The sequence below is a fragment of the Eschrichtius robustus genome, chromosome 13 (assembly GCF_028021215.1).
Source record: "Eschrichtius robustus isolate mEscRob2 chromosome 13, mEscRob2.pri, whole genome shotgun sequence".
NCBI classification, from domain to species: domain Eukaryota; kingdom Metazoa; phylum Chordata; class Mammalia; order Artiodactyla; family Eschrichtiidae; genus Eschrichtius; species Eschrichtius robustus.
The window spans coordinates 95,293,049-95,310,786 of NC_090836.1; the positions used below are offsets into that span (position 1 = coordinate 95,293,049).

The 17,738-nt window shown below is 43.4% G+C and overlaps 1 protein-coding gene across 1 annotated transcript in view; it reads right to left on the minus strand.

Annotated features, from left to right (window-relative positions):
• Window positions 1-17,738, minus strand: part of CACNG2 (calcium voltage-gated channel auxiliary subunit gamma 2) — a 117,831-nt gene that overhangs the window by 56,848 nt on the left and 43,245 nt on the right. The gene's annotated exons all lie outside the window — the stretch shown is intronic.

A 17,738-nucleotide genomic window follows, 5' to 3' on the forward strand; every position in this document is an offset into this window, starting at 1 on the left:
AATTTCTGTTTCATTTTGAACACATGATATCTTCATATATTCATTCTTTTAGCAGTTATCCATTGTTAACCATGTTAGCAAGGAAGGCTATTTAGAAAATTGACCTAGAATATGGAAAAAGCTATAAATTAGGACAAGGATGCTCATTACTAGGACACTTATAATGTCAAATGATCAGAAACAACCCAAATGTTCAATACGGGGAGAATGCTTAAGTAAATCAGGGTACACTCTTTAGATGTAATCTGTCCCTAGGAAATCTCATCAACGTCCACAGTTTAAATTACCACCTGCACAGAATGACCCCTGCATTATGACTTTGGCCCTGATTTCTCCAAACTCCAGTCCGATAACTCTAGCTGCCTACAGGATGTATTTATTTGGATGTCTCAAAGACATCTCATACTCAGTGTTACCAGACCTGAGCTTATGATTCACACCCCTTCCCCACCCCTCCAACTTGCCCCTCTTCCAGCATCTCCTGCCTCACCATCTCCGGTAGTGAGAGTCAGGATCCTGGGAATCATCCTTGATCTTTCTCTCTCTCATCTCCTATCCAATCTATTAGGTCCTAAATATCTTTTAAATCCATATTCTTCTCTTCATCTCTGCTGTTACCTCCTTGGTCTAAGCTGCCATCTCCTTTCACCTGGACTGTGGCTTAGCTTCCCATCTGCAAACTAGGTTCCTTTTCAAGTCTGTTCAAGATCACATCTGATCATGTCACTTCTGCTGTTCCTCACCCCCACCCCCAAACTCCACAATGACTTCCCACCGCTTTTAGAATAAAGACCAAAGTTCTTCATACAGCCCACTGATAACCTCATTGTCTGAGCCTTGCCTGTCTCTCCACCCTTTCTACTCTTCTCTACCTCCTTCTCCACAATCTAGCCACAGGATATGGGACAGCTGTTCTCTCTGCTCAGAATTCACTTTCCAAACCCACTCCTCTGCCTCCAAATGCACCCTTGCCAGGTTCATGTCTACATATCTTCCAGATCTCATAGACTCAATGACTTCAAAAATACTGTCCATAGTCCTATATCTAGGTCAGGTTCCTTTGGGACCTGCTTCGTAGCTTATACGGGCAAAGGAAAAGGTGGCTCAGGGAGTTCTGGATGGTAAGGAGCCAGAAATTAAAAAAACACTCATCATTTATAATACAGAGTGGATATTCTACCTTTATACAACTCAGTGTCAAGCCATAGAGCATAATTCTGATATTGAATTTGAATCAGGGCTGGTCATTTATGCCAAAAATATTTATGATGTGACAGACCCTCTGCTATTTCCCCTACTCTTGTGGAACTTACCACTTACTTAACACATTTCAAAAACCCGGTTTCGGGAAAGCAAATTTGTATTCAGGGAACTCCTGCGAATGTGTTTTATTTCCTTGAGTAAGACATTTAATTTTCTGGGTCTCCGTTGCAATAACGATCCTTGTTGACTGCCCTGTGGTGGCTGGGGCTGGCATTCATGCAGCTGAAATCCTTGGGCATTGATTCAGACCTTGAATACGATGCAGAGGAGAAATGGGGCTTTGAATCTGAGCAGTTGAAAGCATGGCTTTCCCAAGACCCTTCCTTGATCCCCACAAAGGACTTGTGTTATTAAACCAGAGAGCCGAGCAGGTCCTGGCTGGCAAGGACCCAGGGATTAATGTCCAGGGTGCTAACATCATAATTGGGCCACCACTGAAGGTGTCAACATCTGTTGTGTGAGGCTGTGATGCCAGAGCCCCTGTTGCACACCCCCTGGCTGGCCAGGACCTCCGTCTTTGGAAGCAGCCTGGGTGGCCTTAAGGCTGCACTTAGCACATGCTCAATAGCTACTGTCAGGTGTTGAAAAGCTCTCTTTAGGGCCAAGAAATTGACTTGTGTCCTGGGCTTCTCAGGAAAACAATGAGGACCCATGGGAGAGGCTTTGTGCCTGAAGGTTCCCAGGAAATGGTAATTGAGTTACTGCTAAGGCAATGAGAGGCTGTGGTCAGTGACAAGTATTAGTGGCATGAGGTTGGCAGGCTGATGCAAGGCCACCCTGCATTTTCTCTTTGGCATGGAGTACAGGGATTAATTCTTTCTTTAAAAATATTTGCTGGGGTAGTAGAGCCCAATATTCAAGGAGGGCAGTTGGGAAGTCAGACTACCAGTATCTGGAGGTGGCAAAGGGATGCTTGTTTGTTGGGGGAGGGTCACCACACTCTGCACTGTCACATGCCTCATTTAACGACAGCATTCTCCAGATGCTGGTTCTCTTATCCTCATTTTCTTTCTTTCTATTTTTTAAATTTTTAATTGAAGTGTAGTTGATTTACAATGTTGTGTTAGTGTCTGGTGTACAACAAAGTGATTCAGTTATATATATATATAAAACTCTAGGGACTTCCCTGGTGGTCCAGTGGTAAAGAATCCGCCTTACAATGCAGGGGACATGGGTTCGATCCCTGGTCAGGGAACTAATATCCCACATGCCGTGGGGGCAACTAAGCCTGCGTGCCACAAATACTGAGCTCGCGCTCCTCAAATAGAGAGCCCGCGTGCCACAAACTACAGAGCCCACGCGCCCTGAAGCCTGCGCACCAAAACTAGAGAAGAGAAAACCTGCACACCACAACTAGAGAGAAGCCCGCACGCCTCAATGAAAGATCCCCCATGCCTCAACGAAGATCCCACGTGCCACAACTAAGACCCAAGGCAGCCAAAAATAAATAAATAAATAAATAAATCTTTAAAAAATAAAAAAAAGTTAAAAAATCTATACTTTTTCATTATTTGTTATTACAAGATACTGAGTATAGTTCTCTGTGCTATACAGTAGGTCTTGTTGGTTATCTATTTTATATATAGTAGTGTGTATATGTTAATCCCAAACTCCTAATTTATCCCTTCCCCCTTCCCCTTTGGTAACCATAAGCTTATTTTCTATGTCTGTGAATCTGTTTCTGTTTTGTAAATAAATTCATTTGTATCTCTTTTTTACATTCCACATATAAGTGATATCATATGATATGTGTCTTTCTCTGTCTGACTTACTTCACTTAGTATGATAATCTCTAGGTCCATCCATGTTGCTGCAAATGACATTATTTCATTCCTTTTTATGGCTGAGTAGTATTCCATTGTGTATATATACCACATCTTCTTTATCCATTCATGTTGATGGACATTTAGGTTGTTTCCATTCTTGGCTATTGTTACTAGTGCTTCTATGAACATTGGGGTGCATGTATCTTTTTGAATTAGAGTTTCCTCCGGAATATCCTCATTTTCCAGTTGGGGAAACTGAGGGTCCAAGAGGTTCGATGCCCTGCCTACAACCACATAACCATAAAAGATAGGTGGTGGATTAGAATCTTGTCTGTTTCCTAAGTCCACACTGCCTTTAGTACACCGTGGGTCCTTTACTACGTCATGGAAGTGACCAAGTTGTGTAAATATTGTCTTGTGTGCTCAATATCCTGCTTCCAAAGGAGATCTCCAGTCCATCCATTTCTCTTCACTACGCCTGGCCCCAGTGGTTCCTATCTGCATGACTAAAATAGCCTTTTGACCAGTCTCTCTGCTTCCTTCTCTGGTTCCCATGCCCACATAGCAGGATCAGATTTGAAGATGTCATGTCTTTGCTTCACACCCCTCAAAGGGTTCCCATTGCCATTTTGCTAGAATCCAAGATATTTAATGAGGCCGACAAGGCCCTGCCTGTGTCTCTTTCTCTGTCTCCTTCCATCTCCTCTACTCTTGCTTCTATCCACACTGGTCTTCCTGCACTTTCTGGAAGGCTTTAAGCTCTTAGTCCTGCCTTAGGACCTTCAAATATGCCCTGGATGACTTTTACTCAACCTTAAGTATTTCTTACTCAGAGACTGTCCCTGTCTAACCATAGCCCTGCCCTTAGTATCTTGTACTCTCCCTTTATCAATTTGCAAGTATTTTTTCCTTTGTGACATGATTGGCTGTTAGCTTGTCTTTGGTCTTTCTCCCCCTTTACTTTATGAGCAACTCAACGTTAGGGACCTGGATGGCCCTGTTCCCCACAATCTCATCAGCTCAGTATGCAGTGGATTTCCAATAAGCACTTTTCAAATTTGTTGAATGAATAAATGGTTCTCAAAAACTGTTGGCATTGTCTCTGACATTGTAAGTACATATGAGCATATTTATAGAAGCCAGTTCACTGTAACTCCGTTTTCATCCATTTATTCATCTGTGCGTCATCTCCATCAATATTTACTTAGTACCAACTGGGCGCTGAGGATGCAAAAGGGAATGAGAAAAAGTGCCATCCCTCCAGTAACTCAGTTGGGGGTGGACTAGGGTAGATGTGGAAACATGGGAGGGCAAAGGCCTGAGTCGAGTTGCTCCAGGTTTGGATCACTGATACTTCAGCTCGTTGACTGTGTGACCTTGGGCAAGTGGCAGCACATCTCTGAGCTCTGAGTGTCTCGTTGTACAATGGAGATAACCACATGCATCTTTCAGGACTGTTTTGATGTTAAATTGAATGAGATAAAGTATGTAAAAGCAAAGCTCAATAAAGAGAAAATGTTGTTGTTATTATTGTTTGTTTTTACTACTTGGATGTGGCATAAAGAGGAGTTTGGTCAGTTCTACCTAAGGAGGGTGATTAAGGAGGCTCTTATAAATGCGTAAATGCTCTTGAGGGAAGGTAGATAAAGAAGGAAATGTTTTTGGAGTGAGAGCAAAAAAGGTATTCTGGGGGAGTCTGGGATTGTGGTATTTTGAGAATCAGCATTCCCCCATTTCTCCCTCTCCCTCTCTCCTTCCCAGAATAGTTCAGTTTGTCTTTTGGGAATCCCTGCCCCCCATCCATTCCTCCTCCCTGACTCTCAACCCTGTTCCCATCTTTGTCCTTGTGTTAGCCTGTACCTCTAGTTACTCATTTCCTCTTAAAACTGGGAAGAAAGAAGGGTCGGAAACATGTCTTTCATCCATCAAATAAAATTGGGAGTTGGCAGCTGTGGTTTTATTAATGACTACTCAATTCTTCTCTCCCAACATCTGGAAGATTTGTGCCCCGGGATGGACAAGCCAGTGATCCATGAGGAGAGATTTGTCAACAACTTGGAGATGGATGGGGACCTTGAGGCCACCTCATCCAGCTTTCACCCTGGACAGAAAGCCCTTGGCAGCACTCCTGAGGAGGGGCATTCAACCCATGCCTGGACACTCTCCAATGACCCCCGAGCTCATGTCAATGGACGTCAGCTCAAATGTGTATCAGTAGTGTGAATTTTAGTCTCCAAGCCCCAAATTCAGTACAAAAGTACTGAAAAGTAAACATCTCTTCAAGGAAGAAATAGTATGATGTTCAAGAGTGGGGGCTCCGGGAACCAGACTGCCAGGGTCCACATCCACACTCTATCACCTTGGACCAGTTAACATAGCTGTGTCTCCATTTCCTCATCTGTAAAATGGGAATGAAAATAGTTCCTCTATGGCAGCTGCTGTGAGAAATAGGTGCAGGAACAAGCGAGAAGCATATAGATCACTGCCGAGTCCATAGTAATAGCTTGGTAAGTGTTGAGTATTATTATTGACTCTTGGGGGAGCCCTTTTAAAGCAAGGGCTAGAGTGAGATTACAAGGGCCCAGAAAAATCCCCAGCTTCCCCAAATCCTTCTTCTTCCTGCTCTATATTGAATAAAATTTATTCACCAAGGAGAATTGCCTTTCATCACCTGGTAACAGAGAAGCTTGTGGCAGACTAAAGGGAGTCAGGTCTCTGCAGCTGGGCAGCCTGTAGGACTTGGTTTGGCTATTAACCAACTGGCCATGCGTAATTGCCTACTTTTTCTGTACCTCAGTCCCCTTACCTGCAGGATGGGGACCATCCTCCCCACATCAGAGGGTAAAGTCTGACTGATTAGCATCACCTCCCTGGTTCACTCCTGTCCAGGCTGCCTTCATTTCTTGCTTTAGTTACTGCAACTTTATCCTAATTGACCTCTGTTTCCACACTTGTTCCATACAGGCTATGTTTTACCCAGCAGCCAGAGTGAGCTTCTGAAAACCCAAGACAAGGAACGTCGCTCCTTTCCTTAGACCCTCCAGTGGCCTCCGATGTCCTTCAGTGTGAAATCCTCATCCTAGCCTACAAGCACCTCCATGTCTGGCCTCCACTTCTTTTCTGTCCCACTTCCCTCCATTTTCCCCTTATTTACTCTGCTCTCTTCCACTTGCCTCCATTTGGACATGTTGAGCATCTCAGGGTCTTTGGACTTGCCATTTCCTCAACCTGGAAGGTGTTTGGCCCCGAAATCAACATGGCTCATTCACTCATCTCCTTTGAGAGCTCTGCTCAAGTGTCACCTCCTCTGAGAGGCTTTCCAGAGCCACCCTATCTCGTAAAGCATTCCCTTTCTGTCAAAATCCTCTACGCTTCTTTATTTTTCTGCATAACACTTATCATCCCCTGACAAATGTTTATGTATTTGTTATTTTATTACTTCTTTCTTCCCATTAGAGTGTAGAGCCCATGAGGGGAGGGTCTGACTTTTCTACCTCTGCTGGATCTCCAGTACCCAACCGCATGTCTGGCTCGGTGTAAATAGTCAGTAAGTATTTTTTGAATGAACAATTGCATAATATGCAACCAGAATTAACATTGCTTGTGAAAATGTGCCTGGTCCATGGTAGGTGTTTGATAAACAAGAGTTTTTAATCCCCTCATTATCAAACTAGAAAGAACATTAAAAAAAAACAAATACCCGTGGGAGGGGCAGCACACTGATTTAAATTCACATGGGATTCCTGTAAAAGGGAGGCCTGAGTTGGGAGGGCAAAGGAAGGCAAGCCAGGGGCTCCACAAACTTCACTCGCTAAGCAATTTTGCCTCTGGCCAGCTCTGTTTATGTCTGTGTGTACAATGATCCTCCAGGCAATTGAATTGCATTACCCTTTTCATTCTAATAATATGAACAGAATTCAGATGTGGTATTTGATGAGGTCTTTTCTATTGAACGACTTCAGGACTGCCTGGCACATTGCAGCAAATTACTGTCAACTTGAGGGCCGCCGTGCCTCTACCAAAGTGCCAATATTTCTGTGAAAAATTCTGGTCATTTACAGTTTATGTCTCAAAAATGAATTTTTATTTCATTGGCTTAATCTTTAGAGTGATCAGAAATGTGTGTTTATTCCCAGGGCGACTTCAAATGCAAGATTCTTATAACAAGACTAGAACTGGAAGATTTCCTGAAGGGGGAGAAAGAAAAGCGTTCCCTGCCTGGTTGGAATTGCTGTGTGTGTAATACCTGCTGAGAGAGAGAAGAGGGTAGACTGGATTCCTTCCAAAACTCAGAAGGGAAGCTGATTCCAACTTGGAAGTGTGTTAATATCTTAAGACCAAGGCCGACAGACAAAGGGGAGGAAGTGGAGGAGAGAGGGCAACGTGTGAGCATCTTTTCCAATTCTTACTGTTCAAACCAAATGCCTGGAAATTTGCTGCATCCAGCAATTCCCTGGCCTGGCATATAGTAAGCACTCAAGAAACGTCAGTTGAATTGGAATTGAATTTAGCTTGTGAGGGTTTGGAGGCTGTGTTAGCTGCTGTGATGTGGATGGGGATTTGACCATGTCTCTCCCCTCTCAGCCCCCCTGTGCATTCATGTTGCCTAATAATCTGTCCCAAATAGCAACAGTGTTGAAGACTTTGGCTCTGTCACGAGGGAGGATCCAGCGCTTCCCAGGGGAATCTCCCCATCACAGATATGGCACATCTCGGCCCACACACTGGGTCTCTTGAGTCAGAAGGGCATGTTTTTGCTGTGACTGATTTTACTACTGTTGTTTCTATTGCATTGGTTAAATCCTGTTAGCTTTTTAGGGAAGGGGTCTGCATCAGCTGAGATCTCAATATTAGTTACCTTGATAACGAGGAATTTCCATAACAAGCCTCCTACTCTGCTTCCTCATTTTATGTCCTTAAACAACAGGGGAAAGATAGACTGTACTGTGGATAGCATCTTCACCGACATGTCCCCTGCAGCTTGTGTGCCTGGCAAGGGCTCTTGGAATCATGGATAATTAGTGAAGTTGTAACAGCCAGCTAACCCAGCACCACTGCAAAGTTATTGGGTTAGTGATTGTAGTAATCCAAGTAAAAAGACTGTTCTAAGCATCAGTTATAGGCAGATGTGATTGCCTTGTACTGTCCTAGTCTTTTGCAAGGATAGCAACAAACAAAGCAGGCAAAACTTGTTGCTCACTTGGGGCTTATAGTCTAATGATCTACGTCTATCTATCCATCTTATGCAGTGACCAGAAATGACACAGACAATAAAATCACAACAAGAATCAGGATCAAAGAATAGGTCAGTCAGAAGGGAAGGTCAGCATAAGAGGAGAAGAAAAGAAACGCCAATGGGCAGTCCATAACGTCCTAAAAAGTTGCCAGTGCCAAGTGGGAACTTTGGCCCAAAGCTCCCTGATAGCCAGGGCAGAGTGGGAAAGTATGTCAGTGACATGAATCTCATTGTTCAGAAAGAGACATCACTACTTTCCCTATTTCTTGACACAATAAAATCTGTTATCTAATCATGTTACTTTATTTAAGCCTTAGAACAATCTTGTGACTCAGTGACCACTATTAGCCCCATTTTACAGATGTAAAAACTGGGGCTTAAAAAAGTTAAGGATCTTGCCCAAAGTCACAACTGGAAAGTGGCAGGGCTGAAGTGAATTTCTGGGCAGTTTAAATTCAGAGCCTGTTCTCTTAACCATATACTTCACTGCCTTTCCTGCAGGGTAATCTGAAAAAGTACATCAATAGTCCTTGGGCAAAAGCCTATTTGCCAGGGGAGATAGTCTCCTGCCAGGGATCTGGGAGGAAAAAAGAAAAAAAAAAAAGAGAGAGAGAGAGAGAAGCAAATCCATATGCAGTGGGAAAATTGGATGTTAAGTATGAAATTCACCAGCTTTTAGGCCCAAGACACCCCAATAGTCCATGAATGGGAAAACCAGAGCTGTCAGGTCCCAGGCTCGAAATGACCGGGGCTAAACTGGCCTGACAATCCTGCACCTATCTTCTGTTGTCTTAAAGGGATGATCTTAGTAAGAGAAAAGAGTAAAAAATCCCCGTTAGCTTGGCTCCTGCCTATACTCAGGCTCACCCTGTTATCATGGAGCCTCGTTAGGCCTCCAAGAGCTGCTGTATTGGAGGGGAAACACTCGGAAGGCGCTCTCCAAGGTGCTGAAGCAAGCTGAGCTTATTTTTCTTTTTCTCAGATTGGGTTCTTGCCTCTGAATCACTACTCCTGGTAACCATATGACTGGGGGGAAAAAAACCAACCAAACAAAAAGAACTCCTTGAAAAAAGATACAACCTGCATGACCAAGTTGAGAAAATGTGCCAATTTTCAAGAGTTCAAGTTTATTTCAAGTGATGTCAACCCTGAGAGGTAGCGTAAAGGATTCTGGAACCAGACTATGTTGGCTCTGTTATTCACTGGCTGAGTGACCTTGGGTCATATGTCTCAGTTTCCTTACCTGTAAAATGGTAACAACAATAACAATCCCCCAAAGAGTTGCTGTGAGGATCAAATGAGTTATGTTACTAAGCACTTAGAACAGTGCCTGGCCAAAAAAAAAAAAAAAAAAAAAAAAAAAAAAAAAAAAAAAAAATTCTGTATATGTGTTTGTTAAGAAAGTCTGTTACATTCCTTAAGGCAAAATTGCTTGGTAATGGGGTCATCTCTGGGATGATAAACCTGGCAGAGCTACTTCATGCCAAGAGGTAAATCTAGCCTTAAGGGATGCAGTGATGGCAGATGACACAGAAAACAATATCTTGCTATCATGCGTCTTATCACATTTACACAAGACAAAAAATCATGCACCAAATCCAATTTTATGTTGCATCTTGGAATTCTGACTCCAATAATTTTCTAAAATGTGGAATTCTGTTTGCTATACAGTTTTTAAACAACAGCTGTTCATCCACCCCAGAGATGACAGCGAGTCAGTGTTGGGCGTTGTTTAACGCGTACCCACATCTCTTGGCTCCCTCATGGGGATGTTAGGGGGTCTAATTAATTTCTGTTTGCAAAACACTGAGAAATCCTCTAGTGAAAGTTGCTATAGAAATGCAAGTTGCTGTGTTATCATTACATGTACTTGTAATTGTTTTCAAAATTTACTTATTGGGTAGGGAAAGAGGGGGAATATATTTTTTCCTTGATGGCAGTGGATAATGTTCTGTCAACTGGCATTTAGGGATGTTAAATCACTTTATGGAAACATTGTATCTCTAGAGTTACAACAATCCCATAATGGGAAATGTACATAAAGTATTTCTTCTTTCACTTTTGCACCCTCCCCCTCATTCAACTCCTATTTCCACAGTAAAACAAATGTGAAAAGAAACATTATAAGAAGCAACCATGTGTATCCAAACCTAAGAAGCCCAAATACATATTTCCACATAAAATTTCCTGCATAGAGTCAGTTTTTTCTGAATAGAACACCCTTCCCATTAATTTATGCTAAAGTTTGAGCAACTTTAAGTTGAAATAAAAATATAAAGCAGAAACAAAGGAATTAAGGATAGAATAAACTCTGATTAAAATTATGTGTTGGGCTTCCTATCCTGAAAAGAATAAAAAAATCTTGGCTTGGGCTTGATTTTATTTTAAAAAAAAGTGTGAAATGACTAATAGCAAGCTCACATCTCAGAAAGATCTTTCCATGGTTATACGTGCATTTCTTTTTTCTTTATTATCTATTTCCCTCTGTTTTATAGGGAAATACCTATTTTATAAGTATGGTTGGCCACTGTTAGATGAAACTTATCCATTTACTTTAAGGTATCTGTTTCCTAACTTAAGTTTGAGATAATGACATCAATCCTGGCATACTGCAAAAAGAAAATTCACTGGAAGTAAAATTTAGCACTACACAGGGGAAGAACATAAGACTTTGTTTGGGAGCTGTTCAAGTGGTGATGAAATCCGAATCAGAGAGGAATGCTGTCATTGCTGCTATTAGCAGCTCCCCAGCCAAGTTTATCCACAGCCTACAAAAATTGATCTGCAATCAGCTATATTTGCTTTTAAAACTCCCACAAAATCTAAGAAGCCTATTTTAGTCCGTAAAATGGAGCAAATAATTACCTCTTTTCTATGAATAACATGTAAAACCCATATCTAGAGTAATGGCCATTTTCTTATTCCTCAGCACTTTGAGCTCCAGTCACACCACACACCTCCTAGATTTTCCAGTGTTATGATTTTTTTTATTCCGTTTGGGATTCTCATCAGCTTTCCCTACTTTTTACTTCCCCCTGCTGCACCCTTCCCAGCTCCAGACCTTGGTGTTCTTTCCTCTGGGCTTCCATAATCTTTTATATCTTATGAGATTTCTCACCATAATAGTAAACAAAGGAAAAAATGAATAGATGAGCTGGGTGTTACTTCATGAGGTGGGAGGGGTCTTCATTTTATATTTTCTTATAGCCTTTGGTATGGTGATCTGATTGCGGGGGGCAGGCAATGATGTTGTTTATTCAAACCATCCAGTCGCTATCAGCTCACAATAGCTCCAGAAAGCTTTTGTTCCTAGTGGGTTAGCCTTATTGCAAATGATCAATAAGTCAAATGATTCTGGCATATCTTCATTTAAAATTCCTATGGATGCTGTCACTTACCTAACTGCATTCAGCCTTATTGATTTACCTCTCAAATCGTTCCACTTTTCTCCCTTTCGACGCACCATCTTAGTCCAGGCCACCAGCATCTCTCACCTGGGCAGCTGCAGTGGCCTCGCCACAGGTCTGCCCTCCTTCGCTCTTGTTCCTTCTTATCTCTTCATTTGCACTGTACCCAGAGGGATCATTTAAAATGCAAAGCTTATCACATCCATCCTCAGTTTCTTAAGACTTTCAGTGGTTCCCATTGCTCTAAGGATAAAGATAAACATCTGCCTTGGTTTGGCCTTCCACAAGTCTTGCTTTACTCTTTGCTTTAACCACTCTGCCTTCCTTCTTGGTCTTTGTCTCAGTTTGCTCTCCTGCCTCAGGACCTTTGCAGATGCTGTTACTTTTGCCTAAAACTTTCTCTTCTTCATCACCTTTCACCTAATTACCATGTCATCCCTTAAAGCTAGCTAAATCTCTGGTTACACACTCTCCTAACTCCCAGTACATTTCCTTCATAACACGTAGCACAGTTTGTAGGTGTGTGTATGTGTGTGTGTGTGTGTGTGTGTGTGTGTGTGTGTGTGTGTCTGTGTGTGTGTGTCTAAACTTCATGAGATTAAGGACCGGCTCAGTTGTTTGCTCCTCACTGTATCCCCAGAGCTCAGGCTCCCCTGGAACAAAGTAGGGATTTACAAAATTTTGTTGAATGAATGAATGAATAACTCTGGGATAAATTTAAGATCTTTATCTAATAAAGCAAAAGCCAGAGGAGAAATCTATATGCTCAAAAGTCTATTTTCCAGTTGCCGGGAAGGTGTACATCACCCAGGTAACAGCATCACCCAGCTCTACTATCAGCAAGTCCTTGGTATCAACCTGAGAAATGATGCAATTCTTTTCCCAGTGTAAGTTCAGCCCTTTATAAAACGATTCCATCAAATCGTGGCAAGTGTCCAAGAGGCCCATAACGAAATGAAAATAAAAAATTTGAAAAGACCATATGATTTCCAAATCAAGCAACAGAAAAATATAATACCATATATTAGAACAATGATGGTTTTTTTTTTTAATCGGTGAAATAGATAACGAAGAATCCATTGATTTAGAGTGTCTTCATGACCCATAGCTCTGGGTAGCATGAAATAAACGGCTCTCCTTCACTAGGCTCCTGCTGGCATTTCTAGCTTGTCTTGCCATCCACTGTTCATATCTTATATTCTAGCACAGCCTTGTTCAGAGTGCCCCAAACAAGTCCACACTGGAAACACGTGGTTCCCTCTGCCTCAAACCGTCTGCCCTTTTCCTTCCTCCCTCTTCACGCTTCCATCTCCAGGATCCCCTGGGTGAACATCCTTTTATCATTTCCTTGCTCAAGTAACACCTTATCCAACACTTCCTTATCCAATTGAAGTTTTAATTTCCCCTTTTCCATCTCAGTAAATGGCCCCATCTATCCCCGCATTTGCTCAAGACGGACCCCTGGGAATCACCTTTACTTCTTTCTCTTCTCTCCAAGAGCAGTCATATCCCATTCATCAGCAAATCTTGTCCCAAGTCTGTTCCTTTTCTCCAATTCTATTGTCCTAATTGTAATCACCATCTACTCTGCAAAGATTTCCCCATGAGCCTTCTTGCCTCCACCTCACCTCAGTGGTCAGCATAATCTTCTGAAAGTAAATTAGATAGTATTTAAAACTCTTCTATGGTTTCCGATTTCACCAAGAAAAATATTCAGACTCCCCTCTGTGACCTCCCAAGCCCTATATGACTTGGTTCTTGTCTTTCTCATTTTACTGCTGTTCCCACCTCAGGGCCTTCCCAACTCAACGTCCTCACTTCAGGGTTCGCAAACTTGACATGTCTTCAACTGAGCTCCTGATCCCCTCCGGCCCCCCATCTGTTCCTCCCCCAGCTTTCTGCCTCTCAGGAAATGGCAGCTCCATCCCTCTGGTTGCTCAGGCCAGAAAACTTGGAGTCACTGTGACTCCTCTCTCTAATTCACACCCTGTTTCCAATCGGCCAGCAAGTCTTGTCAACTCCACTTTCAGAATGTGCCCCATATCTGGCCATTTCTCACAGCTTCTCCTGGGACCACCCTGGTGCAAGCCACCTCCAACTCTTGCCTGGATGATGGGGATAGCCTCCCAGCTTGTCTTTCTGTTGCTCTACTTGTCCTCTGTCCCATTGCCATCATCTCCCTTCCTTAAATTCTCAACTCAGAGTCTGGAGTCATGATGTTAAAACACAGGTCAGCTCAGGCCATGTTTCCACTCCAAACCCTCCAATGGCTCTTGGGCGAGGGACGTGTGGCAGGATGCCCTGCTGAGCAATTAATTTAGGTTGAATCTTCATTGGGTAGTTGGTTTTCACACTCCATCCCAAGGAGGCAGAAACACCTCAGGGGTATGGTAATGGCATTAGGCTGTAGGGCCAAGATGCAATGTTGCCCCCATGCTGGAGGGCCTGGGCTGAGATGCAGAGATGATTTGTTTGGCAAGCACAGAGTTGGCCCACGTGGTCTTTCCTTCCTTCCTTCCAAAAAATTTGGACGGGTTGCTAGCACTGAGAAACTGAGAGGTTTAGCATAAAAATTTGAATATTTGGCTCCTTCTGAAAAATCGAAAGATCCAGAAACTTTGGGCCTGCAGTACGTCAGCTGACTGGAGCTGACTTGGGGCTGCTTTGGCTGGGGCCTGTGTGTCGCAGCTTCCCACAGTCCCCACCTGGAATGCTTCCTCCATTAGGCTACCCACCTGGCCTTTCTGAGTACTGGAGGTGGTAGCATCCAGCCTTGGCTTATGGAGACCACAGAGCTGCATTATCTAAAATGAGAACGGCTCCAGGGGCTGTGAGAGGTCAAGGAGACACAACCTGGAGAGGCCAGAGGTATTCGTAGACTCTAAAGGCTCTGGGCTTTGTGGGGGACCCTGGCACTGAACTTCCAGCTTGGGCCAGTCCCCTGTATCCAAGCTTGTGGAAGCAATGGAGCTGCCCACCTTCAGGACCAGGAGGACCCAGACAAGGAGATGACCTGAAGACTACAGGCCATTTCTTAGAGGTTCTTGATGGTATAAGACCTCAAGGATTCTTACATGATGACAGGGAAAGAAAAGAGGCCTCTCAAAAACGTGACAGGTTTCAGAATTTTTTTTTTTTTTTTTGGTTGCTCCAAGAACAGTGTGTTTGCATGTGTTGAGAGTTAGATTTAATTGTTTTAGAACAAATATAGTAATGCAGCTTTTTTACATGCAAAAGCTGTGGGCCAAACTCATACCTGCCTCATATGAATGATGTTTCCTGTATTCTCAGAAGAGAGTTAACCTTTCTCTTTCAGGAGCGTTTTTCATTTCTTCTTCAATCTGTTTGTACTAAGAAGTGAATTTGCATTTGTTTTACTCTGCATGTTCCCATTTCTTCTTGTGATTTTTAAAAAAATTTATTTTTATTTTTTATTTTTTAAATTTCCTTTTTGGCTGCGTTGGGTCTTCGTTGCTGCGTGTGGGCTTTCTCTAGTTGTGGCGAGCGGGGGCTACTCTTTGCTGCAGTGCGCAGGCTTCTCATTGCAATGGCTTCTCTTGTTGCGGAGCACGGGCTCTAGGCGCGAGGGCTTCAATAGTTGTGGCACTCGGGCTCAGTAGTTGTGGCTCGCGGGCTCTAGAGAGCAGGCTCAGTAGTTGTGGTTCACGGGCTTAGTTGCTCCGTGGCATGTGGGATCTTCCCAGACCGGGGCTTGAACCTGTGTCCCCTGCATTGGCAGGCGGATTCTTAACCACTGTGCCACCGGGGAAGTCCCTCTTCTTGTGATTTTAAAACCCATACTTAGAAGAAGTCTGCATTAGGACACTGCTCATTGTTATGTTACGTGTATTTGGAGAGACTGGAAAAAGTCAAGCCCTTCAAAAATCAAACGTCAAAAACCAGATGTAACAGTCCATTAAGAAGTGCTGTCTTAACTTTAGCATTATAAAAATGTTCTAGTTAAATTCAGACCTGTTATAGTGTCAGAGTGATCTTCATTTAGAAGAATTTCAGAAGGACCTCTTAGAACTTCAGATGCTTGAGTTTCTTCTCCATGTTGGGCACTCTGGTTATCAAGGGAGGATCTCAGCCTCCTTACACAAATGTGATGGGACATATTCCTCCTCTTCCCCATCCCAACTTAGTTTTTGCTAAACTGGGGTCTGAGTCTTTGTGATGCAGAATGAGGAAAAGCGTTGAGAGAATCAGAGAGGCAGACAGAAAGGGGACAGGATTAGTGAGGAAGCCCAAGGTCATCCCAACTAAAGGTGATTGGGAGAGGAGAGAATAGAAGGCTGGGTCTGGGGCTGGAAGATTTTGGCATTTGGTGTAGGAGGCTCTAGAAGTGAGAAATGCTTCTGTGGGTTATGAATTGGATCCTCTTTTTAAAAAAATATGTATTTGTTTTGGCTGCGCTGGGTCCTAGCCACAGCATGTGGGCTTCTTAGTTGCAGCATGCGAACTCTTTAGTTGCGGCATGCTTGCGGGATCTAGTTCCCTGACCAGGGATCAAACCTGGGCCCCCTGCATTGGGAGCATGGAGTCTGACCCACTGGACCACCAGGGAAGTCCCTGAATTGGATCCTCTTTAATGTTCTTTAGGGATCATGAGTAGAGATTGGATTGACCTTCTTTTTCAATTACTCTTTGGCTGGTTTCTTGATAGCGACTCTTTGCAGAGCTGAGCCACTTGGAGCTTTATTATTTGTTAGGGTTACACAAGTTTAGGTTAGTGGGTTTATGGCAATATAGTGCCTGTAAGGAGAATATCAACTCTTCTACCTGAGGTTCTAGTTAAGTGACAAAAGTCTGGATCAAATGAAGCGTTCCTCTCTTCCTCTGCAGTTAGCTAGCTTCTTGACACCCCCACACCAGTTTGTTTTTGGTTCTATTCTAGTGTTCAATTCCTCTTCCCCTGTATGGCAATTTATCAATTTACATGTTTGTTTCCCTTCCTTGGCCATAAGGCTCTGGAAAACAGACACTATGTTTTATTGCTCTTTATGGATTCAGCCCATAGCTAAGACCACAGCTGCTGGCACATACTAGGCACTCAGTAAATGTTTGTTGAACAAATGAATGAGGCTCCCAATGGATGTGACTGATTTAAGCCTCTCAAATCTTAAGCCTCTCAAATCTCTTTAACTAGGTTCATATCAAGGGCTACTGAAAATATTCAGGCAGCAAAGGATGGAGTGGTCTGATGAATAGACCCTAATTGATTACTTCTGGGAGCTGATTTAAATTAGGACATGCGTTCCCAGGAAACAGTGTCGGGCCCTTTAATTTTGTCTCTTATAAATGATTCAGAGGAGGGAGAGACCTTCAAGAGGACGGAGGAGTAATATGTGGAGATCACCTTCCTCCCCACAAATACATCAGAAATACACCTACATGTGGAACAACTCCTACAGAACACCTACTGAACGCTGGCAGAAGACCTCAGACTTCCCAAAAGGCAAGAAAATCCCCACCTACCTGGCCGTGTGGCTGACAGGGTCTTGGTGCTCTGGCCGGGTGTCAGGCCTGTGCCTCTGAGGTGGGAGAGCCGAGTTCAGGACATTTGTCCACCAGAGACCTCCCAGCTCCATGTAATATCAAGTGGCAAAAGCTCTCCCAGAGATCTCCATCTCAACGCTAAGACCCAGCTCCACTCAACGACCAGCAAGCTCCAGTGCTGGACACCCTATGCCAAACAACTAGCAAGACAGGAGCACAACCCCACCCATTAGCAGAGAGGCCGCCTAAAATCATAAAAAGTTCACAGACACCCCAAAACACACCACAGGATGCGGTCCTGCCCACCAGAAAGACAAGATCCAGCCTCATCCACCAGAACACAGGCACCAGTCCCCTCCATCAGGAAGACCACACAACCCACTGAACCAACCTTAGCCACTGGGGACAGACACTGAAAACAATGGGAACGACGAACCTGCAGCCTGAGAAAAGGAGAACCCAAATGCAGTAAGTTAAGCAAAATGAGAAGACAGAAAAACACACAGCAGATGAAGGAGCAAGGTAAAAACCTACCAGATGAAACAAATGAAGAGGAAATAGGCAGTC